At 39.2% G+C, this 24,559-nt stretch overlaps 2 long non-coding RNA genes across 2 annotated transcripts in view; one reads left to right on the top strand and one right to left on the bottom strand.

The window, feature by feature from the left end:
* The window catches only part of LOC310896472, a 360,334-nt gene extending 349,352 nt beyond the window's left edge, over positions 1-10,982 (top strand). Inside the window, exon 17 of the long non-coding RNA XR_014581512.1 lies at positions 1,261-10,982. This is a non-coding gene — a long non-coding RNA (uncharacterized lncRNA). The remainder of the gene's footprint in view (positions 1-1,260) is intronic.
* Positions 10,983-11,110: 128 nt separating this feature from the next.
* The window catches only part of LOC310896474, an 88,823-nt gene continuing 75,374 nt past the window's right edge, over positions 11,111-24,559 (bottom strand). The window contains exons 2-3 of the long non-coding RNA XR_014581521.1: positions 17,232-19,219; positions 11,111-13,790 (exon numbers count right to left, since the gene is read on the bottom strand). This is a non-coding gene — a long non-coding RNA (uncharacterized lncRNA). The remainder of the gene's footprint in view (positions 13,791-17,231; positions 19,220-24,559) is intronic.

The following is a 24,559-nucleotide window of genomic DNA, read 5'->3' as shown; positions in this document are numbered from 1 at the left end:
CACATTTTCAGAGGTGGGAGGTGGGGGAAGGATTATTTTGCAGTAGCTCTTGTCTAATCTCATGAACAGAATGCTGATCAGCAGCCTTTGATGGCCTCCTGGAGCACGTCTTCTGATTTCCTTTCCTCTGCAGGGGATTCAGGTTGTGCACACCAGAACAGTTCTGTGACATGAAGCAAAACATACTAAGTGGGGGTGGTCTGAAAATTCAATTCAGAAGTGCATCTTGCTCCAAACTAAAACTTTACAATAGACACCCCAGAAGTCACTCAGGACTGCAGCTGAGAAGAGGGTCCAGTATATATTTCTAGGATCATTAACTGGAACTTCTGCCTAGAGCTGAGGAGCATGAGGTCATCATTCAGCCTGATTTGGGTGACCTGGGATGTAGGAGGGAATGGATCCATGTGTGTGACATCTTAGTGGAGCAGGACAAAGCACAGTTTAACGTGAACCCCCACTCCCTTAATTAATTCAGTCTGTAGTGATTATAAAAGTACAAAGTACAGCAAAGTATAGAGGAAACGGGAAATTATCTGTTGTGCAGACTTCTGCACATTGAAACATTAACCATTAAAATAAAATAACTAAATATATCACTTTTATACAGAAAGTAATTATAGCTAGGTTTTACACTGTTTTTCTGTGCTATTGAAGTTGTCGGAAGTTATTGAAGTGCTCCACAAGAGCACTTGCTATGTCTAGCATTATAACAGTGGATTGAGGATGGAGGACTGCTAACTGCATTGAGATGAACTCTGAGAAGCAGCTCAACAAACTGGATTTTAAGCTCAACAAATGGATTTTAAGCTGTTATCCTTGAGCTGAAAATAAGAAGAAAATTGAATCAAAATCTCACCATTTATTTCACTGCGGATGCACGTGATTTTGCACAAGGAAATGTGGTTGTTACCTGCAGCTTGACTCCTCTTCCCACAGCAAAGCTCTTGATCTTCTTAAGCCTCATAGAGAGTTGGACTAAGTGACTAGCCCATAGCTGAAAATCCTTGTTTCTAGCTCTCAGCATATAATGGGGACTGACTCTCCCAAGATTTTCTGTTTTAGTCCTACTTCCCAAGGCTTCCTGTTCAGTGGTGACTTTGATCATCTGAGTCGTGGATGCTGACAGAACTTTTTTCCAATTAGAAGTTCTCAAAATTCAACATTTTTGTAGTTGCTTATTTGTAATGTAAATAAACTTTATTGTTGTTCAGATTCTCTCTCTGTAAGACACTTAGAAATGTATGCTTTTCATTGCAGATGGAATCATTCTTTCTCCCCCATTTCAAAATTCCCTATGGACAGATCAGATGGTCAAGCTTCTGTGGCTCTTCCTGACTTTGAAGACAGTCACCATCCTTGACTGCTGACCTTTTGAGGTGAGTAGTAAGGCAGGATTATGTCTCAGCAGTGATTTTTGTTTGTTTTTCTCATACCAACAACACACTAATAATTAATGACTGCTCCACAGTTAGAAAGGGCATACCTGCTGTACCCAATGAATTTGATCCCATTGAACTCTCCCTTCATCTATTTATTCCTTATCGTAGATTCTGTGGAGTCAGATGGACCCCTTTCTGGTCAATTGCCAGGGGTTCCCCATTTGTTTTCTATTGATGACTCATTATCAGATTTGCTCAGTCTATGAGTAAAGGGATTATTTTTCTAAATGGGAATTCAGCCTGGGCTCTGAAAGTCAAGCTGTGTTCCCTTCTGCTTCTCACATTATCACCACTAATAAAGAATCTGCAGCAGGGGACTCAGTTGACGACTTTGTCAATGATGCATGAAGCAGGCTAGAATCTAGTTGCTCTTCCACATCTGCAGGAGAGCTACAGTATGAACTGAAGGATGTTTTTTTTTGTCACTAAAACAAGCAGATGGGACAGGGTGACTCAACAGAAGCTGAGATATTGAAGCTATTTAAAATACCTTTATGGTGAGGTTTGGTTTCTAAATGCTCACCGCCTCATCTTGACTGTTCTCTTGTTCTACGTATCAAAAGGCATCTCCAACAGTTTTTCACTCCTATTTTTCCCCCACTTTGTAGTTGCTGTGAATGTAATTTAGGACTTCTAGGTTCTTCTCATTCCTCAGTCTGCATACCAATGATTGCTCTTCTCTCAAGTTTTCCAGAACTTCAGCAAAGATGTCTCCTTAAACCTAAAAATATGGCCACTTCCACTGGTCCCTGATGCTTTCTGAGACTTGCTGGGAGAGATTTTTAATTTTAATTTTACCAAACTAAAAAAAAAAAAAAAAAGAGAGAGAGAGAAAGAGATACATTGTCCAATTGATCAATTTCTTACTTAAATTTGATATCTTTTTTTGCTTGGTGAAGTGGAAGATAAACTATTTGTTACATGAAAAAAGGTCAAAACCTCAGCTGTCAGAAATAATCGATTCTGCAGCTACTGTGACTAACACCATCTTGAGGAACAGTGGTAAAATATTTTGGGAACCCAGAAGTTCTTGTGAACAGACAGAAGATTTTTAGGTTTTGGGTTCTAAATTACCACTCAGATGGGAAAAGAATGGGAAGCTATCTGATGATTAATGTGAAAGTACTTGCTGGTTTTCATCTTACTCTTAATAAAAAAGCATATATCACCAAAAAGAAAACTGCAAACCAACCAACCCTGCATCACAATTGGTAGTGACTGCCATATAAGGAGATGGCATATAGGAGAGGAAAAACCCAACAAATTAGATAGTAAAATATCATCTTAATTTTATTAATATTGACAGTGAAATGTGTGAGTATTGTAGTGATTTTTTTTGTCTGTTTGTTTGTTTGTTTCATTTTTTGGTCATGCATTTTGGAAAGGTTTGACTTATCCTGGTCTTTTAATCCCATGATCCATGCAACTTCTGCAGAGAAAGCAAATAACAAAAATTATTGAGATAGAGGAAGTGTCATCAAGGGAACATTTACAATTTCTGCATTCTAGAATATGTGGAAAAATACAGTCCTAAAGATTGGCTCTTTTCTGACTTGGCCTTATCCAGAATGACATATTATTCTCAGAGGAGTCATCTCTGTTCTCCCATTGCTTTCCATCTTTCCATTCTATGAAGAGATCTCTTACTGCCTTTTCCTTTATAGCCTCAGATCTTTAACTCTGCACATCCAGAGACAATCAAAATTGTTATTCTCTATTTGTTTTAAACTTAACACCATCTGATGAAAATCTAGAGAAGTTAATTGGCTTTTCATAGAGGCTCCTGATGGGCGCTGTAGAAGAGTATGTTCTTTGAGAGCTGTATACCTCCACGGTCAAAAGGGAGCAAGATTTGATCATTGGCATCACACAAATTCAAAGGGGAAAAAAATGAATAAAGAAAAATGTAGGGTAACAAATTGAAGAGTTGAGAAGAATAAAGTGAAAATAATTCAGAGTGGGTCTTTGTTCCTATTGTCAGAGGGATGGATCTGAACTCTTCTGGAAGGCCAATGAGGGCAAATGTTCAAGTCATGGAATGGCACAATGTGGCTCTGGCTACTTTCAAGAGAAAGAGCTTTTTCTGTACTGGGAGTTGGTGGAAAGAAGGCATGTAGGGTTTATACGTGCAAAAGGATAGATAAGATTATCTCTTTCCTTTAAGCACAGAACATTCTAGGAGCATTAGGAAGAAGTTGACTTCCACTGGGATCAGTAGGGCAGAAAGAAAAATTACCATGTTTATTTCTGGGCGCTCCCTCCAAGGCTTTGCAGGTGACAGATCCAGTGAAAGCATCCATCTCCACTCTGTGCTCAGTAAGCAGAAAATGAAACAGAAGAGTCAGTGTGACATTGAGTGATTTCAAGCCACTTGTAAAGGCACACATTCAACCTGAGGCCTTCAGCTCAGGGGTCCTCACAACAATAGGGGCAGTTTTTAATAAAACTGCAGCCACGAGAATCCAAAGGGATCTTGAACAAGACAAACAACAAACTCGAAGCTTTCTAAAATGCATGCTGCTCATCAAGGTACAAAAGTTCCCCCAAAGCACTTTGTCAGGATTTGAAGTTACTATAGGTATTCTTGACTGCTCTTACCCACCTTCAAACCACCTCAGCTCAAGAAATGCCTTCCAAAATCAGACTGCAGCAACAGATTACAAATGTTTCTCCTCTTTTTTTTTGTCTTGGGATATCTGGATTAACTGGACAATCCTTTCCCTGTGTCTGGGCTCCCTCTAACACTTTGCTTAAGCCTGGACAAGGGAGAGTGACTTACATGAGCTTTACATAGCTTTGCATGATCCTGTTTCTTGGTGAAGGAGCAGTTAATTTTGTATACAACGTGAAAGAGCTGCAAAGGGAGACACTGACAGCGGCTGAATGAGGGAGTCAGATCCTCCAGTTGGCATAAAAGTGGCAGACTCGGAAAGCTGCTGTAAGCAGTCCATCCAGAGGCTGGGTCTTGTGTCTCTCAGGCGAAGGTTGTAAACTTCATCTGGTGGGATGATTTCTCTACTGTCTTTTACTCAGAAGAGAATAAGTTTGAAAGAAAAAAAATTCAGTCTGTTTTGAAAAAGGGAATTCTTGTTTTCCAGCCTGCTCTAATTTTCAACTTTTCTTTGAGTGTATGTGTGAGGATATGCATTCTCCTGTAATAGAGATTAATAGCAAGTGATATCTCTGAAGAGGGGAATTTGATGGATTTTGCAGGAAATCAGAGAAAACAAGACAGAAAACAAGACTATACAAGTGATTGCTTCCTGAGGGTGACCTCACATATTTGATCTTCCTAAGCAGTAGCTAGGTATGTATATCACAAACTAGTGAAGTATAAAGTAAATAGAGAGCATAACTTAGTTGATGTTTGTTGTGGTTTAAGCCGGTCAGCAGCTAAACATTACACAGCCGTTCACTCACCCTCCCCCCTCCCTCTCTGGGATGGGGGAGAGAAACAGGAAAGTGAAGCTGGTGAGTTGAGATAAAGACAGTTTATTAAGACAGGAAAATAATAATAATAATGATAATAGTACTACTACTAATAATGTGTACGAAACAAGTGATGCACAATGCAATTGCTCACCGGCCGCTGACCAATGCCCAGCCTATCCCCAAGCAACTGGCCCCCCACCCCGGCCAGCCACCCCTATATATTGTTCAGCATGATGTCAGATGGTATGGAATACCCCTTTGGCCAGTTTGGGTCAGCTGTCCTGGGTCTGTCCCCTCCCAGCTCCTGCTGCACCCCCAGCCTACCCGCTGGCAGGACAGAGCGAGAAGCTGAAAAGTCCTTGGCCTGGTGTAAGCACTGCTCTGCAACAATTAAAATATCAGCATGTTATCAGCGCTCTTCTCATCCTAATCCAAAACATAGCACCCTACCAGCTACTAGGAGGAAAATTAACTCTGTCCTAACTGAAACCAGGACAGTGTTGCACTACCAATGTATTCTGTATTTTCTCTCTCCTGAATCCCTCCAAATATGTGTGTAAAGGGAACCAGGAATGCAATATACTTTGATATCATGGTCTATCTAATAAGCAGGCAAAACCTTCAATAAATCTTAAGGTATGCAAATGTACTGATGAGAGACTTGGTCCTTTGTGCATCCATTCCTCAGGAAACACTGCCAGTGGGCTCTTCTGAAGGATAAAGCCTCATGGCTGAGATACTGAAAAGTGACATTGTCCAAAAAATCTTGTCATCTTTTGGACATTATTTCTCAAGCAAAGACACGGTGAGAAGGTAGAGCAGGACAGTACCAACTGTGTGCAGCTTCTTGTAGTATATCTATTGCCTTTTTGAAGAAACTCATTTTGCTCATCTAAACCATGAGCCTTTTAGTAAATCTTTTAAGGAGGGGTTCTTCCCTTACAAATTTAGGAAAAGCTGACTGTCCGGTCTAAGCATATCATCACAGCTTCCTCTGTGACCAGTAGAGAGAGACAAGCACCTTTAGAAATCAATTTATCCTTTCTCTCTGGTAGAAATTTCTAAAGTAGGTGGGGTGCAATATCCACACTGTTGCTTCTCTGTCCCAATTGCCAGTAGGGGGAACACAGAAGGAGAATTTGGCGGGGCAGGATATTAGGCAGTCGTGTGAAAAAAGAATGGAAAATTCTCTCTTAATATGCAGACCTTGTTGTATTTCATTTAGAAATTAAGAGGTTTTACTTGCTCTGTGGTCTCTGCTGACTGTTTCTAACTATGCACGTTTTGTTTTTGTTTGTTTGTTTGTTTTTGTTTGTTTGTTTGTTAAATGTTGTAGGAAATGCATGGTTTGGAACAAATTAACCTTTGAAAGAGTTAAGTTAATCAGGGAGGGAATATAATCAGAAAATGCAGGCCTTGTATCATACACAACAGTCATATAATTACATCCTTAGTACAGAAGGGTAAACTGTAGGTCTGTGGCTTAATTTGTTGACAGGTGCGTGTAAGAGTGTGTACATGTGTGTAGGGAGGGATATGCAGGTAATGGAAAGGTTTAGACTAGATTATAGGACAGTGACTTACCTGAAATAAAGACTCCTGTAAATTGTCTCATTATGCTCTAATCTAGAATGTACCTCAAGGTTATCAGTGCCTTTAGCATCCCCTCGGGTCGTGCAGAGAGTGTTCTGTGCCCTGAGGAGTTGTGGGGTCTTGTCTTAGTTTGCTTCAAAATTGGTCCATCTTTCAGGGAGTTCATGTACTAGCAAGATTTGAGGAAGACAACTCAAATAGATATAATGTACAGTCTTTTTGTTTAAAAAGTGTTTGTTTGTTTGTTTGTTTGTTTTCCAGCAAGTTACTGCCAAAGTTGTGATTTCTAGTGTGACTATCAATTAAGCCCCAAACACTGGTATTTAAGTTTAATGCTTAAATTCCTAAACACCCTAGAAATACATCTGCTTTTCAGTGAGGTTGAGCTAAAGTTACTATGAAAATGTAGATGTGTTCTTTTGTTTTGTTTTGTTTTCCTTTTTTTACTCTCCTCACTATTACATTATACCAATTAATTCTTTTGTATACCTAAGCCCAGTGGGTCAAATTTTCAGCCTGAAGCTACTTAGTGTAGCTCCCTTAGACACTAGCAGAGTGGTGTTATTTTACATTACAGAGGATGTCACCTGCTATGAAAATGCGAGGACTGCCATCTCAAAGCATTTAATAATGCCTAGCAACATGCCATAACAGCATATAAGCTGAAATGAAGAAAACAGCAGATCAGATCAACACCACAGGGGGAAGTAAATGTGGTGCAGTGTCATTGGTTTACCTAAATTGGAATTTGGGATGGCCTATGGCAATAATACATCTTTTACCATGTGGCTATCTTGTCTTGGTGTGATCATTAACAAATGATTAAGTGATCAATAGTTCCTTATGTAAGTAAAGATGACTGGTGTAATTTGTGGCTTTTAATTTCAAGTGTTAGTGTATATTGCATTAACATCTATGTGCTATCTGTTCCTTTCAGCACAGCTCCAATTTCAAGTTCCAAGTATAAGAGAATGCAATTTAATATAATTGTGGTCATTTTAATTTCTTCAATAAAAGCAATCATTGCCTATAGCTGGTTTCAGAGTGTTGTGAGCAACTTGCAACTGTTACTAAATATCTGTTGAAAGGAGTCTCTCAAAACTTGCAAATGTCATTGGAGAGGTTTTTGTTTTTTTGTTTTGTTTTCTTTTTTTTTTTAATTATCATATTTAGTTTTAAGGTGGAAAAGCACAGACTGTACAGAACACCTGGCAGTAAAATGAGAGGGATTGTTTAGCAGAAATCTCAGGTGAGTGCAAAAAAATAGTCTCTGTTACTGAATCAGCTAAAACTGAGCATGTGCTTTAAGAGCTTGATCTTTATGATATTGAATTTAATGGCAAAACTCTCACTCACTTGAGTAGAAGCAGCAAAATCCAAGATGAAATTGCCCTCTGGATTGATCTGGAAGAACTGTTTCCTTCTAGTTTTTAACTAAGTTATTCTTAATGACAAGAATAATGCTTTGAGCAAAAGACTGGTAATCAGGAGTCCTGTATTCTGTTCCAGTGAACAGAAAGGCACATGGTCAAGTTTAAGGGCATATCTAATTGCCTTGCTGAACAGAGCTGCATTCTGTAGTTAAAATTTGTATTCTGGGCCCTGTCTCTGGGCCTTTGGTATGATCAGCTAGGACACTGCCCAGCCACGTCACATACACTGTTTCCATTGGTGTCAGTTGTGCGTCATCTCGGCAACTCGTTACAAGGCCAAAGTCTTTGCAAATATCTTCATCCTTAAAACATGGATAATAACGCCAGGATGATCTGGTGCAGGTGGTGTGAAATTAGATCATTTCATATGGCCTGGGATGTCTGGAGATGAAGTGATACACATATGCAAGGTTTCGTTGTAACATTGACATGTCATTTCCATATGTGAAGGTCTTCTGGCTTGCTAGGGTTCCAGTACTCGTCTTGGATGTTGTTATTGAATTTCCATTGATCTGTTTGATCAAGTGCTAAGAACTTTCTATATGAGTCCCAAGTTTCTTCTTCTCAAGGTGGAGGACAGCTGGAGATTGTTCCAGTGTGATGTTTTACCAGCAGCGATTTCGCAAAGTGTTTAGCAGTCTCTGTCTAAAACTGAGGAGTAATGATACAAGGAGAGGATGATGATTAGTAGAGGAATATTTATGCACCTTAAAGTAAAATGAAAAGCTGGAGCAATTTGTAGACCTCTTGAATTTGCCAAGGTGTTGTAGCCTTGTTCACATTGCTTTTGCTTCCTCAGAGTTTGAAACGTGGTTTCAGTCAACTAGTTTCTTCCAAAGAGAAATAATAGTTCCTACTCTGAAGGAATGCCTTAATTCTGCACACTTTGCTGTTGAAATATAGCACAACTTATAAGCTTCCTCAAAACAGCAGAAGTCCTGATTTATACCACCCTGATTCTGATCTCAACCTTTTTGGAAGTTTGCAGGCATGTAATTCAAGGTAAACAGAGCTCTAGACTCTTTTATTTTTAGCTTGGTTTTCTTGCATAAGGTGCTGGACTATGCTTGAAGTGCTCTGTCCGTTCCTTCTACCTAAACACAGTGCTCCTCTTGTATGTTTTCTCCTTTGTCCATCGTGGTTCTTGCATGGTCCTTGAGTGAGAGCTGGTCGTAGAGGGGAATCCTTGGGTAGTTGCTGTACTGACTTCCCACTAAGATGTCCAGACAGTTTTCGCTGGCTGTGATTCTGACCTTACATTGTAATAATGAAGCAGAGACCCAAATCATAAAGGAAAGTTATAGCATGAGTCTACAACTGGAGCCTGAGGTATCTCTTCTGTTACAATCCTTCAGCTTCAGCAAGGCTCATATATCACCCCAAGGGTTTAACATGGGGCACCAGAATTTGAAAATATTGCCAAAAATCAATTTATGAAAAGTGAGTCTATAATGTGGAACGGTACCTTAGTTTTAGATTCAGCAATGAGCTTGGAGAGCAGCCACAAGTCTGGAATGACCCTGATTTTGAAAGCAAGCAGATTCATATCTGGATCCAAACTCTGGGGCCTGCATGCATCATGACATTACACCTGCCTGATTGACCACTGGAACAGGAACTGACGAAGTTAATAAACTCCCTTATTTATTATTTATTTTTTGGTACTATTACCACATTTAATTTCTTTTCACTGTTTGCATTTACAACACATTTGTAAGTCTGGCATTCTACGAGAGTATAATAAGAGTTGTAATTAGAACATGCTGGAAGCATCCAAGCCAAAGTAAACAGTTACTTTTTTTTTTTTTTGAAAGCAGAATCTTGTCAAGTTCAGCAGAGAAATTTTCTTCATTATTGTTTATTACAACAGTTATAAAAACGAGCTAGCAAAAAAAAAAAAGGAAAGAAAAAAAAAACTTGTGGCTTCCTTTCTAAAACTGATTTAGCAGGTTGAGAGAGATCAAACTTGAAGGGATTCTATTAACTTAACCCTCCCCCATTGGAAAATATCACTTCATATATGTCTAAAGTGCAAACAAAAACATTAAAATGAGATGATTGCAAATTAGGCTCTGTTCATGTAAAAGAAACTGCCTGATTGTGATTCACATCTCCATGGCTCTTCTGGCAGAAATGGGGCCTTGGGCAGTAACAGCTGTACTGCTCAAGTGCTCACATCCCGGAGCAGTGGGATACAATCAGCCATGGGAAACAGGTGGGCGAGTTATACCTGACAAAGGTGCTAGTCTAATAGATGGAGAACTTCTCAGAATGTTGAATCATGTTGCAAAGTGCTAACACCTAACAAGAAAGCTTATGGCCCTGCACTTCTGCAAACATTTATACAGGCTGTTGTTAGCCAAGGGAGATACTTTGTGAGGCTCATTACTTTAATTGGCCCCTGTCATCTAGTTAAAAGAGAGAGAAGAAGAAACACTCCTGACAAAAAAAAAAAAAAAAAAAAAAAAGGCTCTTGGAAAATGGTATCTTGTTGCTGTGGCTATTCAGCACGCTGGCTGGCTGGCATGCTCTCAGGTGGGGTGTGTGCATCCATCACAGCCTCATGCTCCCCTGGCAAATGGCAGTGGCAGGCAACAATACCCTGGCACAAGTATTTGACTAAAGCACTGCAGTTATAACCAGCTAGGATCTGTGTATACCACAGCGTCTATCGCACAGGCTGGAGTGCCGCCAGCCTGAACGCTACAGGCCTTGTCACTACAGGCAGCCAAGGGTTGTTCTCCTGAGCAAGAGCCCTGCCCGCACGTGTGGAGCAGCGGGGTTGAGCAAGGCAGTGCCTGGAGTCGGCCGATGAGCAGGGAATTTTTCCAATTCTCCCTGTTGGTTCCTCATTCTGTATCTAGCTCTTTTCTTCTTGGGGATTTCAAACTTCCAAGGCTAAGGGGCTCACAAAGCTGATAATTTCTAAAATTGCTGTAAGCACAGTTAGGTGGGAATTAAATTTCAGCAGGGACCATTCCTGGAGACTGGTGTGTAAGCGGGAATAAGTCATGGACTTCTACTTCCTTATCTGTGAAGTGAAGCTAATATTTTCTTAGGGCAATGCCTGTTGTGATGCAAATCTGTATGTCAGGAGACCCTTGTAGGAGGGAAAGGCACTGTGCAGGTGATTACTGGTGTCAGATCTCCAGGATTCTAGCTGTGACACTGGCGCCAGCTGGAGCACATAGCAGTGCTGGTCTGTGCTGGTCTAGGCTATTCCCTTCTAAACCCAGATAACAGAAGTTCAGTTGCACCATTAAGATTCATGCATATCTATTCCTGCAGGTGTGTTGGTTTCTCATTCACAGCCCTGGCTGCTGCAGGATTTTACTGAAATTTCCTTCTGTTGCAGAGTCTAACTTGAGTCTATTAAGACAAAGTTTGTATTCTGCTTTCTAGATCATTTAAAACCTGTGGCAAAATTAATGATATTGTTTTGGTTAATTGTCCTCATCCAGGAAACATTGGCAGCTCCCCTGGGTCACTGCAGCAATTTCTTTTATGCTGTAAAACACTTTCTTCCCTAAAGTGAAAACGTGTAGGCTGTCATTATATGACTCTCCAGTTCCATACTGATAGAGCCTACCTGTGCATTCTTTTTTAAAAGCTGGTAAGAAACTGTCACACTTATGGAAACAGTTTCAGAAACTTATTCCTATATTTTTTTCACTGTTGTTTTTGATGTGATGTTACAAGATTGATAACAACATTTTTTTCTTTGTGAATCATGCCCCCAGACTGTGCTGGTTAGCCTCCCCTTTTCCACTGAAGAAGTCAGCCAAGCTAAGTCTTTATTTTTGATTCATGCAGGTTCTAAGGTCAGTTCTGGTGGGTATGATTTGCTAATGAATTCATGCTCCATTTCTCAGCTGGCTGGTTCTGCAAGTAGGCCCGAACAAACACACTGACATTTGAATTTAAAGGGACATTCAGAGTCTTAGTCAAGAAATGAGACTAGATTTAGAAGTCTGTACAGTGCAAATGAAATATGAAGTAGAATAAATAAATATACCAATATTAAGAACATTTATACATATGTGTATATACATGCACATAAATATTTTTTATATATTACAAATTTTATAAAATTTCATATGTCACAATCACTCTGAGCACTCCTATGTACTCCAAAGAAACAAGAAAACTGAAGCACAAGGAAGACAAGGGAGAAGCATCACGTGGCCAGTGGCATTTCCAGTGCCTTCATTACCAATGCCATGGTAAGTGCTGCTGCAGAGGAAAGACAGAGAGACATGGGGCCAGTATTTCATGCTATTCCCTAGGCATACACAGAGGGTGGGATGGAGCATGAGCAGAACTGAGTACGCTGCCCCCCCTGAATGCACCAGCCACACAGGCTGGGTTGTAGCCAAGTGAAATCTAGTCTGGCTAGACTTTTCTACTCTTGAGATAGGGAAAGACCAGAATTTGAATCCTTGGTTGCAGTTCATCCTTTATTTCAGCACAACTGTGCCTGAAAATGAGAAGGGTTTGGAGAGGGCTCTGCCAGTCCTCTGTTTTTTACATGTTTTGTCTGAGCATCAGAAAAATCAGAGAAAGATTTTCTTTGGTTTAGAAAAGGTCAGTTCAACAGATGGGGCAAGGGCTAGGGGCTAAGGCACCACCAGGGACTTGAACATTGGATTCTTTTCCCAGTTTTGTCTTATAATTCCTGTGTGAATTTACTCAAGTTATTTCATATACCTATGTCACCATCCACCCCCCTGTGAAAGGCAAGAGGCAATACCATTTCTTTTTTTTTTTTTACCCCTATTCAGGAAAAAAGCTGTCTCTCATTATTTACTTTGGCAATTGGGTTGCCGTCCTTAGATAAATTTTGGTTCTCCACAGGGGTAATTAAAAATAATTCATGAACTAGTAACTTTTCAAAGAGTAGCAGCATTGTGTGATCCTCAATATGGAAAAGGCTCTGAGAGGTGGAAGGAAACTAGGGAACTCTATGGGGAAACTCCAAACTTCCCCTCAGCATCCTGAGTCGTTATAACCAGTAGATGATTTCAGAATTCATCTAGCTTTACCAACAGTATTGGCTCCCCCAAAATGCAAAATACAACTTTATTTTAATGGTGACAAGGTAGTGTCTCACTGGAGAGTTGGCTTCGGTTCACTCCTTGATCAGAGGACATTCAAAAGTACATTTGCCACCACTAAGGAAGGCATCCCAAATACCATGTACAAGTGAGAGGTACTCTCCATCTCTCATGTTTCTATTGTGAGAAAGAGAAATCAAGAATATTTACTGGGACTGAAAGAGTGATAGGGTGAAAGGCAGAGAAAAAGGAATGTAACACTATATTTGAGAAACGGGACATGAGTAGAAGGGGAGAACAAACCTCATTACCCTATAGGATGCTTGTGTATTTTGCATTAAATGCAAAGTGAATATATGCTGCTGTCATCACCTCCACTGTTACATAATTCACCCTTTTCCTTTTACTAGGCCTTCAAAGGAAAGAAAGATAGAGCCCTGAATGGTTTTTGAGGAAGAAAACTACTGGCTTCTGCTTGAGGAACATGCTCCAACTGGCCAGTCCCTCTTTCCTACTGGTGCATAGTGCCATGACAAGGGAGGATCCCGTTTTATTTAGACTAAAGCTTCTAGTGCCCCAAGCAGAGATAGGCTGTAAGAATCTGGCACTAAAATGTAGATATTGTTGTCTCTAAATTCTAGCCACCAAGGTTAACTATAAACTCTTAATCCATACCATTGGATTAGAGACAAAAATCAGTGTTGTCTGGAAAATCTCCGATATAAAACTACCTTGGTAGTTTACCACATCCCACTTTAGTTATTTACCTTATATGTGAACACTGGACCAAACTGAATTTCCTGGAACAACTGGTAATTCATTTTCTTTGCAATAATCTGCATATAAATAGACATGCAAAATCTTAATTTCAGTTTCTCTAAAATCACAGTTTTCAGTATAGATGCATTAATGAGTTTCAGCAGAGCGTGTGATAAGCTCCAGAAATGTGAAGTCCTTTAGAGTGCCACATTTCTGCTATCACTCAACAGCTAATTCTATTTTTAATGATCTTGCCAAGATGTTCAAACTACATTAATTGTGTCAGATGTGTTGATCAGTATTTAAACTGTTTTCTCTCTGTCAAAAAGGTTGTCATTTTAGCTGCCCAAGTGTAAAATTGCAAAGGAGCTTGTGTGTGGTAGTAAGACACTAATCTTATCTGGCCATTCAATATAGATTCAGATTTCTGTGCCTGAGATTAGTATAATGACACACTCTTGCCTGGATTATGAAGGACTACTGCACCAAAGGGAAAAAAAAAAAAAAAAAAAAAACTATGTATGGGGAGAGATTAATGTCAAAACTTCTTTTCATTTAGTGGATAATGTCTTGAGGAGAGGGGTCTTAGGTTCAGATTAAGGATAATTGCAATTAATTGAATGTAATTTAGAGAGCAAAGTCTTTTAGGAATGACCGTCAGTTAATGAGTAATCCAATACGTCTGGCAGAGGGGCTGTTCACTGCAGAACAATTAATTTGATATTTCAGTGTCATTTATCTCTGCTTCCTCAAAGCAAAGTGAATGCAGAACCTCAATGACACCCAATGTCAGGAAACAAGAAAGTGCAGGGATTTTTTGATGATTTTACCTTGCTCTGATTGGCTTCTTGAGGCAATTACTCTCAAGGTTTTATTTGCATACCTGCTGGCATTTAACCACAAGACCAAACCTCTTACAAGTAGTGTTCAAACAAGCTTGTTGCCAAAATGAAGAGGTACTTTTAAGCATAGAAATTGTGTATGCATTAATTATTCTGTTTAGCCAGTGCTCATTAACAATAGCCTGGGTGAAATTATCCCCAATACAGCTGCATTCAAGGTAAAGAGAGAAAACCTACTGAAGTTAAAACTGATTTTCTTCTCTTTATGTTGGATCAGCTTTTACTCAGATTCTCTCACTGATCCAGCTTTCTCTGTGGCAGCTTAAGCAGTCTTGCCAACACTTGGGAAATGCTGAAAGTAAGGAAAAAAGGCAAGGTACAGTGTCACTAGTTTCTGTGGTATTGTCATCCTTGTGTTTGCCATCCTTCTCTGTATACAAAATGAAGGTGGTCCAGCCCAGCATAGTCCAGGCTTGATGACAAGGAGTGTATTATTTTTTATGAGAACAAAAGGTTGAACCTGGGCTTCCTACAGCACAGTGGACTAGAGAGCAAGAGGATGAAGTGAAACTGTAGAGTATGAGGTGACATAGACCTGTTCACTGTGGAGCTATATCTTTCTTTACAGACAACGTTATAAGCTATCAATAGCAGTTGACTGGGATAAACACTCAAAATAGCCACTAAATAGAAGGCTGGCAGCAATCAGCTGGCTTTGTTAAAAAATAATAGCTTTCTGACTTGCAAGGAGAAGGTGGATTACTTATTAAAGTATCAAACTTAAAAAAATTGGGGGAAATAAAAATTGAGATAGAATTACAAAGCCATAAAAATAGCTGCTTAAGCACTCATTTCCCTAGGGTGCCAACTCTACTGCAAAGAGTACATATCCAAGGAAACTTAGACTATCTCGCTAAAGGAGGTGGTTATCCAAAGCTCACCCATAACAGAGCCTCTTAGCAATCTGACAAAACATAATCAGAGAGGAAACAGAATAACCCATCAGAAATCAGCTAGTTTCCTGCCTCTTTTTCCTTCCCTATCGTGCTGACCCTCAGGGCACTTTAAAGACTGATGAACAAGATTTCTGGGAGAGGTGAGAGCATGCAACCTTGGCAAGACAACCAAGCATACAAACTTGTGTTTTAGCTCAAGAGCAACAAGATGCTGAGATGTACTAGTAACATCTGACTTTCAGACTGCGTGTCGCTCTTCTCCAAATGGACTGTTCTTCCATTTGGTATGTAAGAATCAGGACATAGCATATTTTGCAGATCCCCAAAGCATTTCTTTTCCTAGTGCGGAGTCCCTCAAAGGTATCTTGACTGTTCCCAGTCAGTCAGGAGATCATTTACAGCCCTTTGATAAGAGAATATAATTGTCTTTGGAGCACAGTCTTTACAGCACCACTCAAATGATTGCAGCTTTTTACACATTCACAGGTGTCCATTTTTTGCTTTTTATGTTTGCTTCCCAGAAAGTACATTTAAGAAACTTTTGTTTGATAATTATTTTATTAACAATCCCAATTAAAAAGAAAAAAAAGAAAAAAAAAGTGCCATTTCCTCTTATACCAGTCAAACACCATATTGTTTACATTTTGTTTTGTTTTTGTTAAGAAAGAAAAAAAAACTGTGCTTTGTGCTGGGGGCTAGTGTTAATTAGTATTCAACAAACTCCACTATTTGGACTTTGTCACTAAGCTGAAATAGAAATATAGATGATCTGCTGTAATATATGTATAAACTAGTATTAATGTCAATTCCATACAAACAGTAAATCTAGACAAGAAATACTGTAAAGATAATTTAATTAATGTTGATGATCTATTTCAGTGTCACAGTACTGTGAGATGTCTCTCTGCGTACTGCCAGAAAGTTCTGCCCTGGGCTAGAAATTCAGTTTGAAATGATGGGTCAAGGATCATTTACCATCTGTACAGACCTGTCTGGAAGTACTCCTCTCTTTCTGCTCAAATCTCCTTTAGACACTAGCCAAGGCCCAAGAATCATGATGATTTGATATTCATTTATATTAGATTTTGGGGAACCTTACATTCTCAATGGGTCCTGAAGTGTATGACCTACTTCACTGGAAAGTTTCTACATCCTGCTGAACTGTTTTTATAGAATAGTCTTGCACACAGGCTGATTGGAAAGTAAATTTGAGTAGGTTGGGCATGTTGCTGCTGTATTCTGGTAGGAGGTTGCATTACAATTTCAAATTAGGTTTCACTGAGTTTACAAACCCTCATCTCATTGTGAAAGCCTCACAAATTATGGACTGTTTTGCCCCAGCACAGAAGAAGATGGGGTGCAATCAGGACTGCAGCAACACGAGATCTATGAGGATTCTACAGGGCACAATCCACTGGAGGTTTAAGACCATAAACCATGGAGGCTGGTGGAGGCAGGAGGAGAAGGAGCAATGTGAGAGGGAAGAATTAGGGTCCAGTCTCCTGTTTGGTAAGTACAGGTGTCAGGTACCTTTGAGGTCCCAGACTGGGGAAATGTCATGGTTTTAGGTGGCCAGTGTGGGGGAGTGTCACCAGAAGAGGAGACATGAGCCCTGTTGGCCCCCACAAATATAAACTTTTCTAAATTCAAGTTAGTATATACCAGATGCTCTTTTAGCAAAGAGAAAAAACAATGGGGAAAAAGTCACAGGAAAACCTACCTGAAGATGAAAGTGTTTTGTTTGGTTTTCTTTCCTTTTCTTTTAGACTGGAGACCTGCAGGAATCCAGAGACAACATTAAACTTCCTTTTAGGAAAGGTAATTGAAAAGAAAAAGACAATCAAGGGATGAACAGATGAAGCCTTTTCTTACTTCTGTATGAATAAAAAATGTTATTAATAAGCCCTTTCATTTCAGGCTTCTACTCCGCAGTCACATTTGAATGTATAACCACACAGATGAAGGTTGTTACCTCGTAAGTCCTTCACTGCTCTACAGATGTTTTTGAAAATAGAGAAAGAAACCACAGAAAGCTGGACACAGTGATAGGGGACAGTGGGGATATAGATAATCAAAAACCCTTAAAAAATGTCTCTTTTCCTTCTGAATTTTCAGCGTTTATATTCCATAACCAATTCTTAACTAAGAATAGCTAGTGTCATTCTGCTGTTTTTATTGTATGCATATATAGAGAGAAACTCACACAAACAAACAAACAGATTCTCCATGGGCCAGCAAAACCAAACCATCCAATTAGAAACCTTCTGAGATTCTGCAGAAAGGGGAATAAGTAACACCTACTGCTGAGTGCAGGTCTTCAGACTCCCCAAGACAGGGCAGTTTGCAGGGGGCAGTTACAATACCAGTCTCTTTTGGGGAAATATGAGTCTCAGAGAGGTACTCCATCAGTAGTTCTCCTTCTGTCTCTTGTTGATGGGAGATGGATTCAATTGGAGGTGCATACTCACCTGCAAGAAGTTATCTAGAAGTGAAGGACATGATCCAGGGGGCTGTGAACATCTAAGAGCTGGTGGAAAGGCAAAATGGTTCATCAGTGGTGCTGAGGTCAGTAGGACATTGGAAACTAAAGGACCTAAGGACCTATTACCAGTAAGTTGCTGTTTGAGATTCTCCATTGAGATGTCAGGTGTGACCCTGAAGGACTGGACAACCCAGTTAGTATGGAAGGAGCAGAAACATAAAAGGGAGTTATGAAAGGGAGGATGGGACCCAATATTACATATACGGTTCGTCTGTGATAAGGAAAAAAAACTAGACCAGGTCCTGACTATATATATGTATATATATATATATATATGTAGGTGGTTAAAAGGAAAATCTAAATTTTCACAGTTAATTTTCATAGCTAAATATGCAACTGTAATATGTAACTCATAAAGCTAACGAGCATATAAGGAAAGATCCAGTGGCAGGGAGAGCAGCATCTATGTACTGCTGTTTCATATCCAGCTGGAAAGACCTGGAAAAATAAGGATGAGAAAAGAAATAAATGTCCTATACCACATGCAGTCTCACCCTGCCGAACCTTTCCCTCTTTAAGTGCTGTGGGGAAAACATTATTTATATATACATTCATTTTTTGTTATAAATCTAAAGTTAAGTTTTTGCAAGAATATTCTGTGCCTTTCAGGATGTGTTGGCAGTATGAGTTTTGGATAGTTGTAGTACTATTTAAAGATGTGTGTGTGGTGGCAGGGGGGTTCAAACATGATTTGTGTAATGTTCATTTAAGGAAATATTGAACTAATCTGTTTTCCCCTCTTCAGTACCCTCGGTGCAGTTAAAAGGATGCGTTTGAGTGTGTGGCATTGGCTGGTGCTAGAATTAAGTAAGGTTTAAGAGGGCGGCAGGATATCCTCGGACCCCTGCTGGTCATAGTAAGGAAAAGCAAGTTCTGCAAATCCAATTGATTTAACACTACAGAGGGTTTATCGCTATTGTTAATTGTATTAACCTACAAAAGGATTGAAGGATTAATTAGAAGTAAGGACCAGGAGATGAACTGAAGATTCTCAGGGGAGACACCATTATGTATTATCCTTGAACTGTATAATTATTTGATTTCTTACTATTTTAGAGAGTAGCACACTTACCTGAATGTAACCTTAATTGCCTCTTTTATTCTTAGCTTTGTATTTTTGAACAGCTTGCTAATCATATTCCAAACCTTAACCACCTACTGCAGACCTGCAGAAACAAAAGTAGAAGAATTCTGAGTGTCCTAATTTGAGAGCAGGTTATAGCACAATATCATTAAGATCAAACTGCTGCTTGCCTCAAATCAGGAAGAAAACCACTCTTCTTTGACTTCAGTCAGGTAGGATTCATTTCCTCAGTTGTACTCATGTTTTCCCTTTGGTTAAGCTTTAGTCAAAAGAGAAGTGGTGCCTGATTAAAAGGGTGAGATAAATGAGCTCAAGTGCTTTCTGAAGGGAAAAGGAGAACTCAGGGTGATCATTTTGATGTGTGACAGTAATACTGTACCATGTTGGGCTTGTCTTCCGCGCTGGTAATAGAGACCTATCCTAGTCCAAAGCACTACTTGGCTCCCGTCAAAGACTACAATATGCGCCAGCTGGTTATAACCTGCAAGGTGCCAGGGAAAGGTTTGCCATGGAAAGATCAGCTTTCCATCCCTGTCATTTGCCATGGGCTTTTGAAAGCTTTCCTCCCAGTCTGTGGCTGCCTTTTTGTACCACTGTACCTCTAAGTAACATCCTTAGAAACTGATCATACTCCCTTTTAAAAAAAGATGTGTTAAACATAAAAGTAAAAAAAAATCTGAAATACATATTGATAAGCTAAAAAAAGAGAAGGCAGAAAAGTACCTTGCAGGCAGTGTTAAAAAAGCAGTAGAAAAAACATTTAGATCTGTTTCTTTCATCCAAGCTCCATTGAAATGACTGAGAAACCTTTCTCATTCATGTCAATGCAAATATGTGACTGTCATGTTTGAATATCGAACAGCTGGTATTTTTTTTTTCATGCCAACAGGAATCTGATGTATTTTACTACTTCTGAGAAGTACTGTTTGTACTGTATAGCTACAGAACAACAGGAAAATCAAATTCTGACACTAAACCTACGGGCCAGATTCCTCTGTCTAGTTTATATAGGTATCTCTTGACTCTGGTTAATAGGAGAGAAAGACACTAGCTGTCAAGAGCCATCTGGCCTGACAACATCAAACACCCAGTACTCTGTAAGAATCGTCCAGCCATCACTGGTAAGAAGCGTTTGTCAAGTCTGGTCTACTTCATGTTTTCTAAACATATAGAGGATGAAAATAAGTAATGTCCAAAAGCTATGAGGTTCTGCATCCTCTTTGTATTCAAGTGCACCTGCACACTGGAAATCTGGATATTTGAGACCCTGAGCCAACACTTATTTCTCCTTTCCTGATGCTGAGGTAGCATTTATGGCTCATAGGTGGTGACTATTAAGAAACCTGTGGCGGAGCTCCTGTGTGAGGAGAGGCTTTTATTGCAATGCCAGATAAGCAAACAAAATTACAGGAGGTGAGAGTACAATCATGCTTCCCTTGAGGCTATTGTAGCAGAAATGCTTCAGAGTTTGGGGGTTTGTGCGGTAGTAAGGGGCAGGGTGGGGGTGGATTCCAGACCAGTCTTTTACAGTGGACAAGCAAAGCTCTTCCCTTCCCAAGTACTGTGAGTGATCTGTGGGTCTTTTGGACCCTTGGCTTTGGCAATTTCGAAAACACTGGGTACTGAGTTAGGCTATGTGCTAGTCAGACTGCTCTTTGGATGATCAGCTGGCAAGAGGTATGACCTTTTTTTTTTTTTTTTTTACTGAAAGCATATATCCAGGTAGCATTTCTCAGTTTTTTCCTACTTTGGCTTTTTGCTTTCATAGAATGATTTGGGGCAGATGAAATGCCACAGTGCACATGACTGAAATATGTGAAAACTTAATTAACAGAATAATTACACAGTAGAAATGTGATCTTCTCTCAGTGAAAATCTGGCAGGAAGCTTGAGCCCTATGGAGTATGAGTGCAAATATTTAGTCAGTGGAAAAGCCACAAAGAAGCTGCATCTGCTGGAAAGAGTTAATCAGGTTCCTAACTTCAAAGAACACAATATGCCTTAAAATACTCCTCTTCTGGCTTCTCAGGCATGCTATAAATGTATATGTGATTTTCTCACAGCTACCTAGGTAAATCTGCATAGCTCAATTAACTTCAGTTGATTTACATAAGTTACACCAACTGGACCTGGACAGAACCTAATAGCATCTATACATCTAATATCTCAGCACGGTGTATGAAAATTGGGCATTATTCTGCCTCAGACATCCCTTTGCAGCCAGAATGAATAGCAGGAGGATTTGTTATTTATTAAATGAATTCCTTTTCTACAGAGTTGAATCTACACCGTCTCCCATGAATTTCTATACTGGCAGATCTTGTGTTTTTTCTACACACCAATGTATTTTCTGTGAAAAATATTAAGATAATCAGACGGTGGAATTTTCTTGATATCTGGTTAGAGACACATTGCTTAATCATTTTACTTTTATCAGTAAAAATTTGCATCTTGCTAGAAATTGATCACCTTGCTTTTTTCTTTCTAGCTTCTTAAATTATTTTTTAAATTATTCTAGCTTCTTAAATTATTTTTGTGCCTGTTGGACAAATTTAAATGCTAGGTAGTAATTTAAAAATAAACGAGTTTAGATATTAGCTGCAGTTCATTTTTAAAGAAGACTGTGGGATATAAATCTCTTTTTTTATATATTCCTCTTTCATTTTCCTTTTCATACAGGGCAATATTTAGGCCACTGTGTTGAAGAAAATCCTGCAGTGTGATTATCTCCTCATTGAAATGCTCTCTATTGTGCTTATTTGTTTGATGTGTTTTTCTGGTACATTGTATTTCTGATGGCATCTGGGTAAAATAATCATTATATGTCACCCATACTATCTCTTTTAATCTCTAGAAGATTAAGCATGTTTATTTAAAAAACCCTTTGATAGTGTCTTCACTAACTCAGCTATTTTATAAAATTGGAAATAATGAATCAGGGAGATGCAATTTTGATAATGCCATTTACACAACTCCTATGAGGCCAGCTAGCAAAAGAACTGGAAATATATAAGTATTTGACATACATAGAGTGAGAATGGGGAAAATATTGTAATTTCATGTAGGTTATGAAGTGCTTGGAAAAATACAGTCAGCAAAATTGCAGTTCAGTTAATGAGTCACATTCTTCAGGGAACGGTGGACTCAAGAGATGAGTAACGAGATCAGGAATGGCTCTTTTCTTCTCTAGGTCACCAGTTCAAATCCAATATGGCTAGGTAGCAATTAAAAGTCACTACTATTTGAGGGCTCTTGATCTGAAATGGAGCTGATGAACTCATGGACAGTGGGGAAAAGAAAAAAAAAAAAAAGACTATCTGGGAAAATCACTTGCTTCAGAGCCAGTATGGTGCTCACCAGCGCAGAGCAAAACTTCAAAGACTTTCTGGAACTCAATGTGAGCTAGCTGTAAATGCTGTCATGAGACTGATCAAGGCTCTGTGGTCTGAGGGCTAATGCAGCCCATTTCACCAGTCCAGAGTTGTAGGCCGCAAGAGAGGCCTACTGCGAGGCCCCACTGCCCCTGTGGTTTGGGGTGTTGAAGTTATGCTGTTGGAGGGGTGCAGATGAGGCCAAATGAGTGAAAAAACACATGCAGGACATCATGGGCTGGTCAGCACCACAGCAGGCTACCAAGGGATGCAGTCTAGAAGGACAGTCTAAATAATGTACTCTGTGAGGATGAAATATACTCGGACTGTATAGGTGAACTGCTTATACCTGGCACTCAGGAATTTCTATTTTCACTTCCTTTTTTTCTTTTCTGCCAGTGCAAGACCAGAGAGGGATCCTCCTGAGTGAGAGCCATAGGGCATACGGTCTGACTGCTTTCTTACAACTTACAAACAGGAATTAGGTGAACTATTTTTTAAATATCCCAGTCCTTGCCTTGATCCAAAAGCAAATCATCTGTCCACATAACAGGAAAAAAAAAAATTGGCTTGTATTCAGATATGTGAAAAAAATGAAAATTCCAATAAGCAAGACATACATCGCTGGGCTTTGGGAAGGCTTTTCACAAATGACCTGCGTAATTAAAATCTTCATTGCCTTCTTGGCCCAAGAGAAGTTAATGGCAAAACAGCTACTAGCATCCAATAACTTTATTTAAATGTTGTTTATAGGGAAAGACTTAGGTGCCTTGTGGGCACTGAAAATTGAGATATAAATACATGTTAGCCATTATCAACTTGCATACTTTTAACAAACTGCCTTCAGGGATTGAAAGCTGCAGTCACATATATCAGGTGTCATTGATAAGCATATGTTTTAAAAGAACAGCCTATCACAGGAAAATTATTAGAGGGGATGCTTCTGCATTTATATAGGAAATAAAGAATGACCAAGATCTTGGGCATTTCAGTTTTGTTGCTTAAAACTTAAAAATAAATATAAAATTTTATTCACTTCAAGACATTCAAATGAACCTTTGAATTAGCTTTTTTCACAATCTCTTTTTTTTGTTTTGGAAATGAAGGATTTTAATTCTCTTTTTTTTTTTTTTTCTCCTAGAAATTTTACCTTTTTCCTAACCTGAAAAAGGGTGGGTTCCATAAGTCAAAGATTATTTTTTTCTAAGTCTGCTTTCAAAAACATTGCTTTTTTATTTTTAAAAAAAAAAAAAAGTAAACATCAGTTACAGATCTTCTTGCACATTTTTTCCATTTGGAAACTTGTTCCTGACTGGGGTGAGTTTTGAAAAACTAAGAGCAGAGAAAGAAAGGAAACTGGAGAAAAGAGAATGTCATGTGTCTTTCAGTTTTTGTAATACAGTTAGGGATAGAAAGCAAAAAAAGTATGATGAAAAGGAGGAAAGCAGTTCTGTAAGCTGTAGATTTAGTGTGGTTGTTTTCCTATGGATTTTAATATGTTGTTGTTTAGAACTCTGAAGGAAAACCTCTATATGTTGGAATATTTATAATGTCTGTTTCTCGTGTGAATGCTTTGAAATCTAATGGGGGAACTGGCACTGCTGCCTCTTCCCAGAAGAAGAGGCAGCACTCACTCTTTCTGCACAGCCACCCAGGGCTCTTTTGAAGATAGTCAAGAAATCTGTGCAGGCTTTGTTATTTCTGAGGACTCTGTATCTTTGTCAAATTTGGTTGAGCTCAGGCAAGAGATTCAAAAGGAAAGATGTAAGCAGACACAAAATGATATGGATGCAGCGTGATGCTATAAATCTTATTTCCTTAGGAAAAAAAGCTATAAGCATTTTTCAAAGACAAGTTTTCAATAGTAAAAATGAAAAGAAATTTCCATTTGAAATGACAGGTTAGGTTCCTTGTAAAAATGTAGCCAAAATATGTTTGAAGCCCAAGTGATTTGTTTTTTGTTTGTTTGTTGGACAGGAATATTTTCCTCTCTCATCAAATTCAGCCTGTGCTTCTTGCGAGACAGAGAAGTGTTCCTCCCTCCTCCAGAC

Source organism: Anser anser (assembly GCF_964211835.1).
Source record: "Anser anser genome assembly, chromosome: 3".
Taxonomy (NCBI): Eukaryota; Metazoa; Chordata; class Aves; order Anseriformes; family Anatidae; genus Anser; species Anser anser.
The sequence above is the reverse complement of the archived record's forward strand: the minus strand, read 5'-3'. Positions and strand labels throughout refer to the sequence as shown.